The 15,365-nt window shown below is 29.9% G+C and overlaps 1 protein-coding gene across 1 annotated transcript in view; it reads right to left on the minus strand.

The window, feature by feature from the left end:
* Positions 1-15,365, minus strand: part of LOC106692738 (tubulointerstitial nephritis antigen-like) — a gene marked incomplete at its 3' end in the record, with an annotated part of 85,323 nt that overhangs the window by 41,084 nt on the left and 28,874 nt on the right.

The following is a 15,365-nucleotide window of genomic DNA, read 5'->3' on the forward strand; positions in this document are numbered from 1 at the left end:
TCTACTGATGTTATAGGGGCATACTTAAATGAAGCTATTTCCATTGCATCTAGTTCGGTATTCTGCATCACCTGGGCGGCTGTGTCATCATTTGTTATAATAAGGAATAAGACACTTGCTATTTTTAATTGATTCTGAGAAATTCTCGATGTAATTCTGTGTGAAAATTTATTATTGTCACTGCTTTTAATTTGTGTTCAAAGATGAAGATATAGAATTTGTGCGCACTATTTATGATAAATGATAAATTTCACTTTTAAGTTTCTTGCGTTATCTTGAATTTTACGTTGTTGCTGCGAAAAATGTATTTAAAATTAAACAAATAATTTAAGGAAATATGTGATTCAGGACAAAATACCTAAAAATATAATAAAAATAACAAATATTTCAGAAAATATGTGATTTACAACAAAATATGTAAAAAAAGGTCAAATATTTAAAAATATGTGAAATAAAAACGGCTTCATTTGACCAGAAATGTCTTGAAACATCCATAGTTAGTAAGGAATCGCAGATATCATGGTCAGGTAAAAATATATGAAAACATAAAAATCCTATCCCTAGTTATAAGTATAGGATTGTGAGCAGTCATATTTAAAGTCATGTTAAATATTAAATACATAAGAGCTCGTAGCGGATTTTCTGAGCAATTCGTTTTATAACCTTTCCTTTCAAAAACTCCATGTTATTGTTTACTTTTTTTTTTAATAATTTATTTATTGTTATTTACAACTGTATAAAAATACATACAAGTAAATTTGCTGTCGGTGACATTGTGACATGATACGAACATGTGGAGAATCTACCCATTGATAGAACTCCAATAACATTTCTAGAGCAGAAGATCAGACAGAAGAGACCATCTTATTTTCAGACGCCTCAGCCACAAAGCTCAACTCTGTATGATAGTCATGTAGATCAGTCTTTTGTAATGGATTGGCAATTTAGACGGTTTGTCTAGTAAATTTGTAATAGTCGGAAACAACGAGCAGTTTTTCAGTCTTTTTAGTCTTGCATGAGGATTCCATGTCATGCCTTTGTCCAAATGTAATCCTAAGTTACGGATCTGTTCGACAGGAATAAGAGGGGTATTATTAAAGGATACTGTAGGTCAAGAAGTCATGGGTTTACGACGAAGGGTAAACGTGATTTGGTGGGATTTATTGGAATTAATTTTAATCCTCCAGTTTTGGCACCATTCTTCAAGGGTGATGTGGGATTGGAGGGTTTGGGTTTGCTTACGTTTACGTTTTGATTGAAGAAATTTATTTAAACATGCCTAAAGTAAGTGAAAAGTAGAAGATGTGTAAACGTTTGGCTTCTGAGTGTCTTGTTGATCTTCTAACTTGTGAGTAGATACATTTTATAAATTTATATTTATAATTTTTTTGATTTTATAAGCAATAATCCATATATCTGTGTCGATATATTTAAGATAAATAATATTAATGTTATTTTTTGTTTCAGATAATATCCCGTCTCTATTGAAGGCACATGAGACCGTGGATCTGCTACTCTGCCGCATGTTTGTTGAAGCCCGCATTCGCGTCGCGTTAATAATATGCGCTGTTCTATTCATTTATGATAGTCCAAGAGCCGGGAAAAAAAGGCAGTTATCTCACCCCAATTTTGGTTACTTTAATGAAAACTATATATAATTACTAGTCAAAATTTTTGAGTCTGCCAAGTATAGGTAGAGGAAAAAATATCGGCTGTTTCAAAACTTAAAAAATTTTTTTTTTTCATCCCGAGCTCTATATCTTAAAAAGTAGCAACAACACAAGAAAGCCTAAGAGAACGCCATTTAATGTAGAGTAAATTTGCTAAAATATGAGCCCTAATAGAACTATTTACGTTAAATAGTTCTCGAGATATAACTTTTTAAAAAGCAACATTTGATAAATATGTTGGATGGAACGTACTGAAAGATTAGTAGTTAGTGAATTTATTTTGAAAAATCTATATCTCAGAAACTATTTGATGTACAGATGTCAATTAGCACTTAAATTAAAGCTAGTTTAATGGACTATAAAGTAGTTTGAAAAGTTTATCTTCGCAGTAATAGTTCTCATGATATTTGCTAAAATAAATTGATTTATAGTTGTTCGGACAAATTTTCATGTGGCAAATTTATATTTATATGCTAATAACTTAAAAACTACAACCCCTACGAAGATACATGTCATATACTACTTTATAGTAAGTTAAAGTTCCTTTATTTTGAGTGCTGGCAGACATATGTACGTCTTATGGTTCTAGACATATATTTTTTCAAAAATCAAACATTGTATGGGAACAACTAGAAATTATGATTTTGTGAATTAATTTTGTCAAATATAAAAACTACTACTCATACAAAGATAAAGGTTATAAACTATTTTATGGTAAATTTAACCAGCTTTAATTTAAGTACAGACTAACATTTGAACGTATTATGGTTTCTGAAATAAAGTTTTTCATAAATAAAACTTATTGTCTGAACAACTATAAATCAATTTATTTTATCAAATATAAAAACTACTACTCCTACGAAGATAAAGGCCATAAATTACTTTATAGTACATTAAAATAGCTTTAATTTGAGTGAGACATCTATAGGTCACATAGTTCCTGAGAAAAAAATTTCTGAAAATACACTAAAAATAAATTAACTAACTACGAATCTTTTAGTACATAGTTATGAAATATCGCTTTTTAAAAAGCTGTATCTCGAGAATCATTTAATGTAAATAGCTCTATTAGGGCTAATATTTCAGAAATTTACTCTGCTTTAAATAATGTCGCCGTAGGTTTTCTAGTATTGTTAGTAGTTTTTAAGATACAGAGCTCCAAATGAAAAATTAATTTTTTTAACGTATTGAAGCAGCAGCCATTTTTACATACATACAAACCTTGTACACCTTGAAAACTTTAAAGTTAAAAATATAATAAATAAAACGCCGTTTAAAAAAAAAAAAACGATTTTATCATGAAAGTCGTACACTAAATAGAACAATACTTTTTAGTGATTTTGCACTGAAATATTATATTATGATCAGTAAGAAGTCAATATGAAGATAGAAGATACGATAATTAATGGGTTATTGTTTTAATAATAGTTTCATGATTCGTTTCGGTTATAAAATTGTGGGAGTTTTAAAAAATGTATTGAAATAATTCTTAAATATATTTCTAACTTTCAATTTAAATACATTTTACAATTGATAATATCAATTGAGTCAAATAGTATAAACCAATGTAAAAAAAAAAATCACTAAATCACCAATATATCACTAATTTTGCATGTTTTTCAACCATATTATGGTAGTGATTGACTCGATATATTAAAATTTTGAGTTTTGCATCTTACAATACAATGATACAGTTTCAAATTGCTAGGAAGTGGTTATATTTTGTTTAGTTCACGACTTTAATAATTATAAAATAGTTTTTCTTAAAAAACAAAACAAAAAAAGATCTGGAACGGTACATAATTATTATTGTTGTCGGTTAATCTTGACAATCGTTCTGCAAAATGACCAATCATTATAATTTGGCAACAATATCGAATGCAACACCTAAATTTGGCTCGAATGCTTCGGGAGCACAGCCAAAAAAGTAGTTAAAAAATCGTTCACTCAAGAAATTCACATGTAAGCTTTGCATGAAAATATATTTGTATAAATATATACATACATTTAATTTGTTAAGTGGTTTTTTGTTTTTTTTCATAGGCATATATGAATTCATTATATTTTAGATTTTACATACCTTTAAAATTAATTCACTAGTATTTATAGCGTAATTATTTTTTTTTTTTTTTAAATACTTTTTACATATTAATAGATATTACAATCTGCCACACAGTTGTGGGCAATAGCTAATAGTGATGAATGATCACATTCATACTAAAATAAAATAAAATAAGAATAAAAATAAATAAATAAATGAAAAAAATCTCTCTTAAGATATATACAAACAGAAGGATAAACAAAATGAACATAGTCAAAATATGTGTATGAAAAAATAAATAAATAAAGTAACATAATGATAAAATAATATAATCTCTAGTCACATTTACACTAAATTATTAATGAACAAATTTTATTTTATAAAATGACCGTTTTGATCTAATATAGAACAACTCAATGTTATAAACTTTTCCGATTTTTACAAAAATAATATAACTATATGATACATTTAGAGCAATTTGAAAAAGAGCTAACGAAAAGTTAAATATAGTTTATCATGTATAGTGTGCACAAAATAGTTTTTAATTAAAAAAATCACTATACATAAAATTGTAACTACCATTCCGGTCGCACTTCTCTCATTTTATATAATGATTTCATTATATACTAATTACTTTATTTTATTGTATCTCCACCAACTTTTAAAGAAATGAGTTTTACCAACACAACTTCTGAGCTTTGTAAGAATGAATAAAATCTACGATTTTATAGAAATTACTATTTTAGTATAGGAAATTCTGATATTTTATAATTTTTTTAAAATTTATTTATTGATATTTACAATTGTACTAAAATATATAAAACCAGTAAATTTGATGTTAGATTGATAGAACTCCAATGACATTTCTAGAGGAGATCTCGAGGCCATCTCTTTTTCAGACGTCTAGGAGGATTAACTGGTAATGAAGGAGAAGCCATGTTAGAATTAAGTGGATGGTTGGGAAGTTTATCATGGAAGGATTAGTATCTGGTTCTGGCCAAATCGGCAACGTATGGAACACAGAGGTTCTAATGGATCATTTGATTTGTGCCAAAGTAAAGAGCATTAAGGATTGGATACGAGAGGAATTCAATGGAATTATGTGGTTGGAATCTAGGATGGGATACAGCCGTTTCAAGATGAGTTTCTTAAGGACTTTGCTCACGATAGGTAAAAGAGAGATTGGACGGTAGAATGACCCATATCCTATCATATACCGGCAGCTTTTGTGGTTTGGGTATCATTTTTATTATGAATAATTTTCATGAGTCACGAAAATATGCGAGTCGGAGTACAGCATTAAAGATTAGGTGAGGAATAGAACATATTTTCGAGGAAGTTGTTTTAGGGTATGGGATGTAATTATATATCTAGGAGCTTTATGGGCGGATAATTCTTGAATTATTTTAGATATCTCTGAAGGATGAAATGCTCTAGGTGGGAGGGTCATTTAGAGTGTTGTCACCAATCTTCACCAATGTTAATTGGATTAAGAATGTCAGGGTGTGGCTCAAAGGTTTTAGAAATGTCGGAAATTTATCTTCATCAGATTTTGACCATGTTTGGGATTCAGTAAGAAGTGGATGATTGAAATTATTGAAACTGAAAAGCTATTTAGTGGTCGTACATAAAGACTTGTCAGTAGTCGAAAGATACTGAGAAGTTAAGTTAGTTCAATATTGAATTTTACATTTCCTAAGTTCTGTTTTTAGTTCGTTAGTCAATTTAGTATAATATGCTTTATCTGTTGGGTATCTAGTCCTTTGCCACTTCGATCTTCTCCCACGTTGTTACCCTTAATGAGATGCGAAAGTGCTGTTGCAAGTTAGTCTGTAGGGTATTAATAATTTCACTGGTTGTCGTGTAGTCGTATATTCTAACTCTTATTGATTCTGTACGTTTGTCGTAAATGTCATGTTTAGTTTAAAGTGGAATTTTAAAGTGTTTAAATTTAGTTTTTACAGAATTTGGATTGTATATCTTGTATTTAATTTGATTTTTTTTTCACTTATTCTAAAATTACTATATTCTATCTTTAAATAATATTAGGGCTCCACCAAACCATCAAATTCTTCTGGCATCCAATCGTTACAACCCAAAATCCTACGTAAAATCCTTGATGCTCCTTATTACGTCACAAATAAACTCATTCACAAAGACCTTAACATCCCATTCGTTGCAAATTTGACCCAAAACAGATATGCGCCTTTTCATTCCAAACTCCTTAACCATCCTAACCCATTAATTCTTAATCTTTCATCCTTAACAATCCCTGATAATCCTCCGAGGCGTCTGAAAAGAAGATGGCCACGGGACCTTCTAATTTAAATTAATGTTTAAAGTACCACCAATGGGTGGTTCCTTCCCAAGATTTTCAAGTGTATATGAAACATATTACATATTTACCTATTGTATTATTTTGTACAGTTGTAAATTACATTAAATAAATAATTTTAAAAAAAATAAAAATAAAATAATATTGATAAAAGCAGTAAGTTGTCAAACAGTTAATAAAAAATTGAGAAACATAATAGAAGGTATAAGGTATACAAAGCCTTGTAAATTATAAGTTCAGTCTGGAAAAAAAATGAGAGATATTTCTGACTTCCTTAATTTTTCGAGATATTTAATTAGTCTTCTTTCACCATTATTAGATCATTACTTCAGTGTAGTAACATTCATTAGACCCGTGCCAAAAAAACATTGGCTTGCCCTTCGAGTGGCAGTCAGCATCTAGCCAGTGAATCATCAGGAAATTATGCACTCGCTGTTTGGTCGTTACTGTTGATAGCATTGCGTCAGCTGTCTAAAGGATGTGTAAGAATAACCAGGTACTTTTTTTTTTCCTCTTCCTGGTCATTTCTGACATACCGTGAGTTATCCGTACATGTCACCACCCTATTTTGACCAGATTAGGAAGCTTAGATTGCAATCCTGTGGGACTATCACGAAATATAAGTCAACCTACCCCAACTGGGAATCAGATCGGTGCCGCTACAGTCTTGTTTTCGCCAAAATAACGCCTTAATACACTCGGAATTGAACTATACTCTAGATATAAATCCTCTATACCTACCCCCTCTACTGTTCTGTTTCTTATATTATTTGTGCCAGTCGATCGAAATCCATCGCCTAGTAAAGTATTATAAGGGTCCCATCGGCCTCTTTCTTGCTGCCACGACTCGTAGCACTAACCACGACACAACAGAAGACACTGTCGCACGTTCCAGAAGATACCGCCGCAGCTCACCACAGCCATCCCGCATGAGGGGAAGGAGTTTGATATATACATCTTCAACAGTCGATTCATTCGCGTTTAGCTTTATTTTTTAGGTAAAGTTATATTTTATTTATTAAGTTATATTTTTCATCTCATTAGACGTACATCTTGTAATCATAGTTGGTAAGGAAATGTATTTTATTTTTAATTACTCCTAGTCACACTAACTCATGTCGACGCTCTAAACTTCCCATTCACTACAAAAAATTAGTATACACTACAATAATCAGACCAATTTAGACATATGGACTTGAGCTCTGGGGCTCCACCAAACCATCAAATTCTTCCCGCATCCAATCGTTACAATCCAAAATCCTACGTAAAATCCTTGATGTTCCTTATTACGTCACAAATAAACTCATTCACAAAGACCTGAACATCCCATTCGTTGCAGATTTGACCCAAAACAAATATGCGTCTTTTCATTCCAAACTCCTCAACCATCCTAACCCATTAATTCTTAATCTTTCATCCTTAACAATCCCTGATAATCCTCCGAGGCGTCTGAAAAGAAGATGGCCACGGGACCTTCTAATTTAAATTAATGTTTGAAGTACCACCAATGGGTGGTTCCTTCCCAAGATTTTCAAGTGTATATGAAACATACTACATATTTACTTATTGTATTTATTATTTGTACAGTTGTAAATCACATTAAATAAATTGAAAAAAAAAAAAAACTCATGTCGGAATGTTAACGCACTTTTTAACACAAAAATGCTAATAAAACAACAAAAAGTTGATTTATGAAAGAAAAAAAAATTAAAAACTAAATGGTTAATGAAAAATCACGTCTGTTAAATAAATGACCTTCATATTATGGCACATTTACTCTATTTTAAAAAATGTGCTTAGTAATTTTAAAAAAACAATTTTTTAATTTATAATCTTAAACACTTTCTTGGGACTGGTTAATTTTTTTTTAAATAAATAATTGTTAAAATAAAGTGTTTTGAGACAAAAATGGATAGAAATTAAATTATTTATTTTTTAAAAAAGAGGTCTTTTGCTGTGGTGTTGCTGAAAGTTTTAAGGGTATGGAGGACTGAATGAAAAATGAGCGAAGCTTTTAGATTTTTCTTAAATAAAGTAAAGTACTTCAGGAGGCGACCATCTTAAATACTTTCTCAAATATTTACATTTTAATGACATATGTTGTATCCCTTCAATAGTATAGGTACGGACTAAATCATTTTCTGAGGGAAAATATGGCAAAACGTTTTTTTTTTACTTAAACGAACTCAAAAATGTATTTTTTATATCTTCTGAAACACCTACCATTTTTTACTCCCCCTTACTATGGTTTGTAGAGTAATCGATTTTATATAGTTTTCATTAAAGTAATCAAAAATTGGGATGAAATAAATTTTTTTAATCTCCTCTTGTGGAATTAGCTTTTCTTCTTGATTTCCTTAAGTTCATGATCTCAACCTGCTAGTTTATGTATACACATGGGCAGTGGCAATTACATGAATATGTAATTCCCCATGTTGTACAAAAACAGTTACTTTGTAATGATAAAAAGAAATAGATTTTATTTTATTTTTATACCAGGCCTGGTGGGCCTTACATGTTTGATATAACTTATATTATATATATTTTTTAAGAGTTGATTATAAGGGGGTATAGTCATACAAATGACACCCCTAATTATATAAAATGTTCTTATTAAAAGAAAAAAAAAAGAAAATAAATAGATAAGAATAATGCTTCTTAATAAAAGAGGAAAGTAAAATTAATAACAAAAAAATAATTATATTAGTACACTTAAATAAAACAAACAATTGTCTTCTAATAGTAATAAGAAACAAGTTAATTTGAAAAAGGGAAGAGAGAAGAAAAAATAAAAAAAATAATAATAATGAATAAATAAAATGAATAATAATAAGTAAATGGAGGTAGTGTGACTATGAATTAATTTTATATTTATTAAAAATTTATAAAAGAATGTCTTGCAGCAGTCTGGGCTTCAGTCTTCGGGTTGAGGTTGGGTTTCCCAGGTTGTAGGTCACTGCTCCTTTAACTGTCGGCAACTGGGAGTGGAACTTCATGAACCGTTTTTTGATATAATCCTCTATTGACTCCATTTGTAATTCGCGATGCAATTGGATATTTCTTATGAACCGGGGTGCATTGACTGCGATTCTTAGGACTTTATTTTGAAAAGATTGTAGTTTTTTCCTTTTCGTGAAGGATGCCGCTCCCCAGACTTTACAGCTGTACATCAGCAGTCGCCTGAGGGTGTAAAAAGAAATAGAAAGTATTTACAATATTTGAGTGCACCAACAGAAATGGGAGATCTTAGGACTGAAGATGCAACGCGGCGCTTGATCAATGAACCTCATGAACTGGGTTGGAGAGAGGGTTACGTTAAAAAGGGCTGTGGCCCCTAAACAATAGCCTGTGGTGAACAAATTATTTGCCCCTTGGGTGCGAAGATTGTTTACAACAGATAGTTGAAGAGCTGTAAATCTGAAAAAGGTTAAAGTTGACTTTAAACTTTTCAAGGATAAGGAAAAAAAACCTTCTTTAAGTTCTTAGTCTTTTAAATTATTTATTTCAACTGTATTAATGAGCCTATTAAAAAGAAATAAATAACACTTTATTTTCGAAATAAAAGTGACGCCATGAGCAATTAGTCCTTTTGACGCCTTCTAGTTGATTGGAAACCGTCTGCTTTACACTGAATTAACCGGGGTAGTATAGCCACTAATTCTGAAGGCGTTTCTGCTTTCTTCTTTTACGTAATAACTATAAATTAGTTACCATGAAGATATAGAGACATAAATGTTGGTAAAGTTTTTTACCACCATAATTTACTTGTGTAAACATCCCATTAAAATCATCCATTAAGACCTGTTTCCTTTGAAAAATCTTTTATTATTCATGTTGTTCCGTATTGCAATTTCTTACCTATGTAAGGTCGAGTCATTTAATGTTACGTATTTTTTTGAGACTATGGGTATGTATATTTAGGCATTTATTTTTAATTATCTTTGAACATGCAACCGTTGTTACATTATTTGAACTATTTATTTTCTTAAGGAACTAGGTATCGCATAATAAATATCAATTTTTCATACGTTTGTTCATTTCATATTTATATACTCCAGGAAGGGCTATTGGTTTAAAGTGGTGTTTACCTCAGCTTAGATAAGTGGACGCTGGCAATGCAACTTTTATCTCTTATCGTATTAAACGACCCCCTCTACGTCTTGCCTTAATATTTCTGAATCATCAATATTTAAGAAACATAATCATAAATGTATAAATTAATTTGACATGTGGCTATATTAAATATGGTCGATTGGCACTATCAATTTATCGATTGATCAGTAAAATCGATTATTTTCCAAACAATCGATAGTTTATGTAGTACTTGTGTATAAAAATAATCCCGAAGAAAGTAACAATGTTCTCGAGTACTACTTGCGAATAATGGGGTTGTAGATAATTTATAAACATTCTAAACTTGCCCAACTAGAATTAAGTAAATCTAGTAGTGATAAACAAGCTCGAAGCTAAAAAAGAATTTTGAAAAATGAGTGAAACGACTGTACTGTGCGTACGACTGTGCATCTGTGTTAAATCCCATTCGTATCTATAGGAACTATGAACACCTGGGCCCTGTTTCACAATGAAAGCTAATAGTATTAGTTAATAGTACAAGTGTAGAAACTAGTGTGGTGATAATACTAATACTTATTTTATTTATTTATTATGATAGGGATGACTATTGGTGATATTACAGGAATTAAAAAACACTAAAGTACAAGTTACTATTGTGTTATACTAGTGTAATTGAATTAAGATAAATCTACAAGACTAATGGTATTAGTTTGTACTTTATTATGAAACAGGCCCCAGCTGTAACGTCAGTCACATACAAAGAGTTTTATTTGTAGGTTTGAGAGATAATCAGCGAGAACGCACCTCTTGAGTAAGTTAGTTTGCTGGAGTAACTTAATTATGAACACTTGTTTTTCCTTTTAACTTCTGCAGGTGTGATCGAATTTCGTGTTTGCTTTTTTTTCGTATCGTACTAATTTTTAGAATTTTGTATTAGACTAATTTTTAATCTTCTTTTATCGTCTATTTTATACCTACATCATTATAGACTTCAACGAAAGCCGGGTGCAAATGAAGTTTTTGAAATGGCTTTGTGATGTCAACAAGTTGTTCAATTCTAAATCGATTTTCAAAAGTTGAAAGAGTCGAAACAATCGATTCTGAAAGGGGCCCGAAACATAAAATCCTACCCACAGACTATGTATCTGCAATTTTGAAAATAAGTTTTTAATCACACTTAACACGGAAATCGTTTCTGGCAGCTCTAAAACTTTTCTAATTAATTTAATTAATTAAAGTTTTTTTAGGGGGGGTGGGATTCGCCTAGTACTCCAAAATAGTGGATCCTATTGGAACGTTATAGTGTTATATATGAAATTGAAGAGCAATTACATTCCCTAACAAATGTATACCATAAATTATTAATTGGTGTTACAGCTTATTGTTTACGACATATTGTAAACAATAAGCTGTCATAAACCGAAAACATTTTTTTTTTTTATTTTGTCCAAAATTGAATTACTATTAATCTGTTTTTAATAAATATATTTATTAATTTTATATTCATTATTTTTAGCTTAATATCCTTAATACACACAATTTTAATCCAAATATACTCTCAAATTTTATTTTCAGAAATTCTCCAACGTTCATTTATCATTTAAATGATGTTTGTTAGTAGAAAATGAGAAAATTATTTATGTAAAAAAGTTTTTGATTTAAAATATAAAAAGTTATATATGACATGGGCAATTACCCTGCAGAAATTTTTTTTAAAGAATATGTCATCAATATTTAAGGTTGTCTTCTTGAAAATGGCTAATAATAAAATAAACCACTCTCAAACAATCATTATAATAAATCATTAATTTAATATACTTATTTATTTTATTGTGTTAGAATGTTTTGTGAATATTAATAGATAGTAAATGTGGACGACCATATTGGGCTTTATGTATGTATATATATTTTTTACTATATTTGGAATATTAATATAATTTTCTTCCTTAAAAAAGAGAGAAAATTTTAAGAATTGAAATAATGTACGAATTAAAAACATTTTAAGAACAATAAAAACCAAGACAAAAAAACAAATTAAAATGCGTAGGGGAAGAAATAAATAATAAAAAGGAAAAAAATATCATGCATACATTTAGTATAAAAAAAAAATTATAATTTACTAAATTTTATGCTGTGATTATTTATATTTATAGGATTTAAAAAAAAGTGCTTTACTAGTCTTAAGTATACTGTTTATGAGGCAACCCATTGAAATGGGGCAGTAGAAAATTGTTCTCCCTCTGAATCCAAAATTAACACGGAAACGCATCTCTAGCGGTCCTTAAACGGTTACTAAACAGCTAATAAGTTTGATTAAGTAAAGAATTAGAAATTATAGTTATAAGCGTTAGCTTAAAAAGTAAGAACATTAAGTTATGCGTCGAACGAATACCACAACGTAAGTATTCAGGAATGCGACACGGTCGTAAGTCATAACCACCTACTCCTTGTCCAATAGCTGGTCAGTTGAAGTTCATATGCAACCAGAACTAGATTTAATTTGAAGGCTGGCAGACATGAATACGTCTAAAAATATGGTTTTTAATAAACTAAAAGTTTTCCGGTTATAACAAAAACATCCATTTAGTCCCAAAACCTCTTTATTATCTTTAAACTCCTACGTTTCAGCCAATCCGGACATTTTCAAGGATCTTAATCACACTATCACAGTCAGACATTGGTTACCACATTATTACAGGTCATTATGCCTTTGTCAATTTTGAAATTAGTTAATTACCAACAGAACTAATTTAATTAGGGAACGATGTGCACTAATAAATTAATTTCCATCATAATGTGCTAAATTAACTATTATTTTCACAGTTACACTTATTGCAATAATTATTTGACAATATATATTTTACCTAATCACTATATAAACAATACATTAAGTATCCAAACTCAACATCTCAGGTTTGTCATATCCTTATTATATTTTCAATTTTATTCTAGTTTATGTATTCATTCATATTAGTATTTAAAAACTTATCAAATTTAATTATATATTATTAATGTTAACAAAAAAAAACATGCTCATAAATTAACTTTGAATAACATTTCAGCATAATGCTGGTTCAATTTTTTTTTTTTTTGCATCCATTTAGTCCCAAAACTTCTTTATTCACACTATCACAGTCAAACATTGGTTACCACATTATTACAGACCATTATGCCTTTGTCAATTTTGATATTAGTTAATATCAACAGAATATTACCTATTCAATTACTACGTCAATATTACCTATAGAACTCCTTAAATTAGGGAATTTACCCATATTATATTTTCAATTTTATTCTAGTTTATGTATTCATTCATATTAGTATTTAAAAACTTATCAAATTTAGTTATATATTATTAATGTTAACAAAAAAAAAACATGCTCATAAATTAACTTTGAATATCATTTCAGCATTATGCTCATTTTTTTTGTATCTGATTTCAAATTAACAGTATAATTGATATTTTATGATATATAAATAGCCTCCATCATTTTTCTTTTGACGATATTATTTTCTTTATGCAAAATCATTGTATTTTCAAAACCAAAATTATGCTTATTTTTGGATACATTTTGCACCAATGCTGTCTCATATATTCTTTCTTTCAATAATTGTTTTGTTTCTCCAATGTATATTCCTGGACAATTCAAACATGGCACTTTATATAAAAGTTTTCCGATTCTTGTTAATTTATTTTGGAAAATATCATAAAAACTACTACTCCTATGAAGATAAATGTCAAACTGCTTTATAGCACATTAAATTAACTTTAATTTGAGTGCTAATAGACATCTATATATGCGTCTTATGTTTCCTAAAATATTGATTTCTCACAATAAATTAACGAACTTCTGACTCTTTATGTATAAATATCATGAAATGTTGCTTTTTAAAATACTGAATTTCAGGAACTACTTAACGTAAGCAACTCTACTCGGGCTTCTGTTTTAGCAAAGTTGCTCTACTTTAAATAATCTTCTATTAGGTTTTTTTTAGTGTTGCAAGTAATTTTAAAGATATGGACTCTTAAAAACCGTAGTTTTCATTAAAGTAATAAAAAATTGATGTGAAATAACTGACTTTTTTCTCTTCTTGTACGTTTATATTATTACATTATGGTTCCCATTCGACGCGAAACGTAATGCTGTTCTATTTCTTATACGAAAATGTTTTCGCTTGTATGCAACGTTTAGGATTTATAGGCGAAATCCGAAGTAAAGACCTGATTTGTTAATTAATTAAATTAACTTAGTAATTAATAAGAGTTTTAGAACTAACAGAGATCCGTTTCCGTGTTATGTGTAATGTAAAATCTGTCATTCCTAAACTAATTACATAGATGTTCGTCATGTTTGAAAACCGCAGTTAATAATAACGCTTTAATTGCCTCCCAAACTCTCCAATCCCATATCACAGACCTCGAAGAATGGTGTCGTAATTGGAGGATTAGAATAAATACCAACAAATCCCATCAAATCACCTTTATCCTTCGTCGTAAACCTACCGATTACCCTACAGTTTCCTTTAATAATGTTGCTCTTACCCCTGTTGAACAGATCCGCTACCTTGGACTACATCTGGACCAACGACTAACCTGGAATCCTCACACAAGACTGAAAATACAGAAAACTGAACGTCAATTCTGACTATTAAAGCACTTACTAGACAAAAGGTTTAATCTTCCAATTCACTACAAAAGACTGATCTACATGACCGTAATAAGGCCAAACTTGGAAATACAGAGTTGAGCTTTGGGGCTCCACTAAACCTTCGAATTCCTTTAGTATCCAATCCTTACAATTTAAAGACCTTCTTAAAATCCTCAATGCTCCTTACTTTGTCACAAATAAAACCTTACAAAAAGACCTTAATCTTACATATTGCCGTGTACGGGGCTCGGGGTTTCTAAGCCCGATTTGGGGTTTCCCGTACAGGTATTATATTGAAATTTATTCATATATTAATGTATTTATATTATGTATTTGTATATATATTGTATATTTGTATTATGTATTTATATTATATATTTATATAATGTACCTTTATCGGTTCCTGATGGGAACTGATTGAAAAGGGATGCGCTATATTTAATTCAACCCCTAGCTACCATCAGAAAACCCCTGCCGTGGTATGCTAGATATGAATATCATAATTAATCATTGGAGTTCCTTTCCAACGGTATCGTGTTCACCAATTTACTATGCTATTATATATGAGGTGGCATGCAGGGATTATTAATTATAAA

Source organism: Halyomorpha halys, unplaced genomic scaffold (assembly GCF_000696795.3).
Source record: "Halyomorpha halys isolate HHAL.00 unplaced genomic scaffold, Hhal_1.1 Scaffold68.1, whole genome shotgun sequence".
In the NCBI taxonomy this organism is placed as follows: Eukaryota; Metazoa; Arthropoda; class Insecta; order Hemiptera; family Pentatomidae; genus Halyomorpha; species Halyomorpha halys.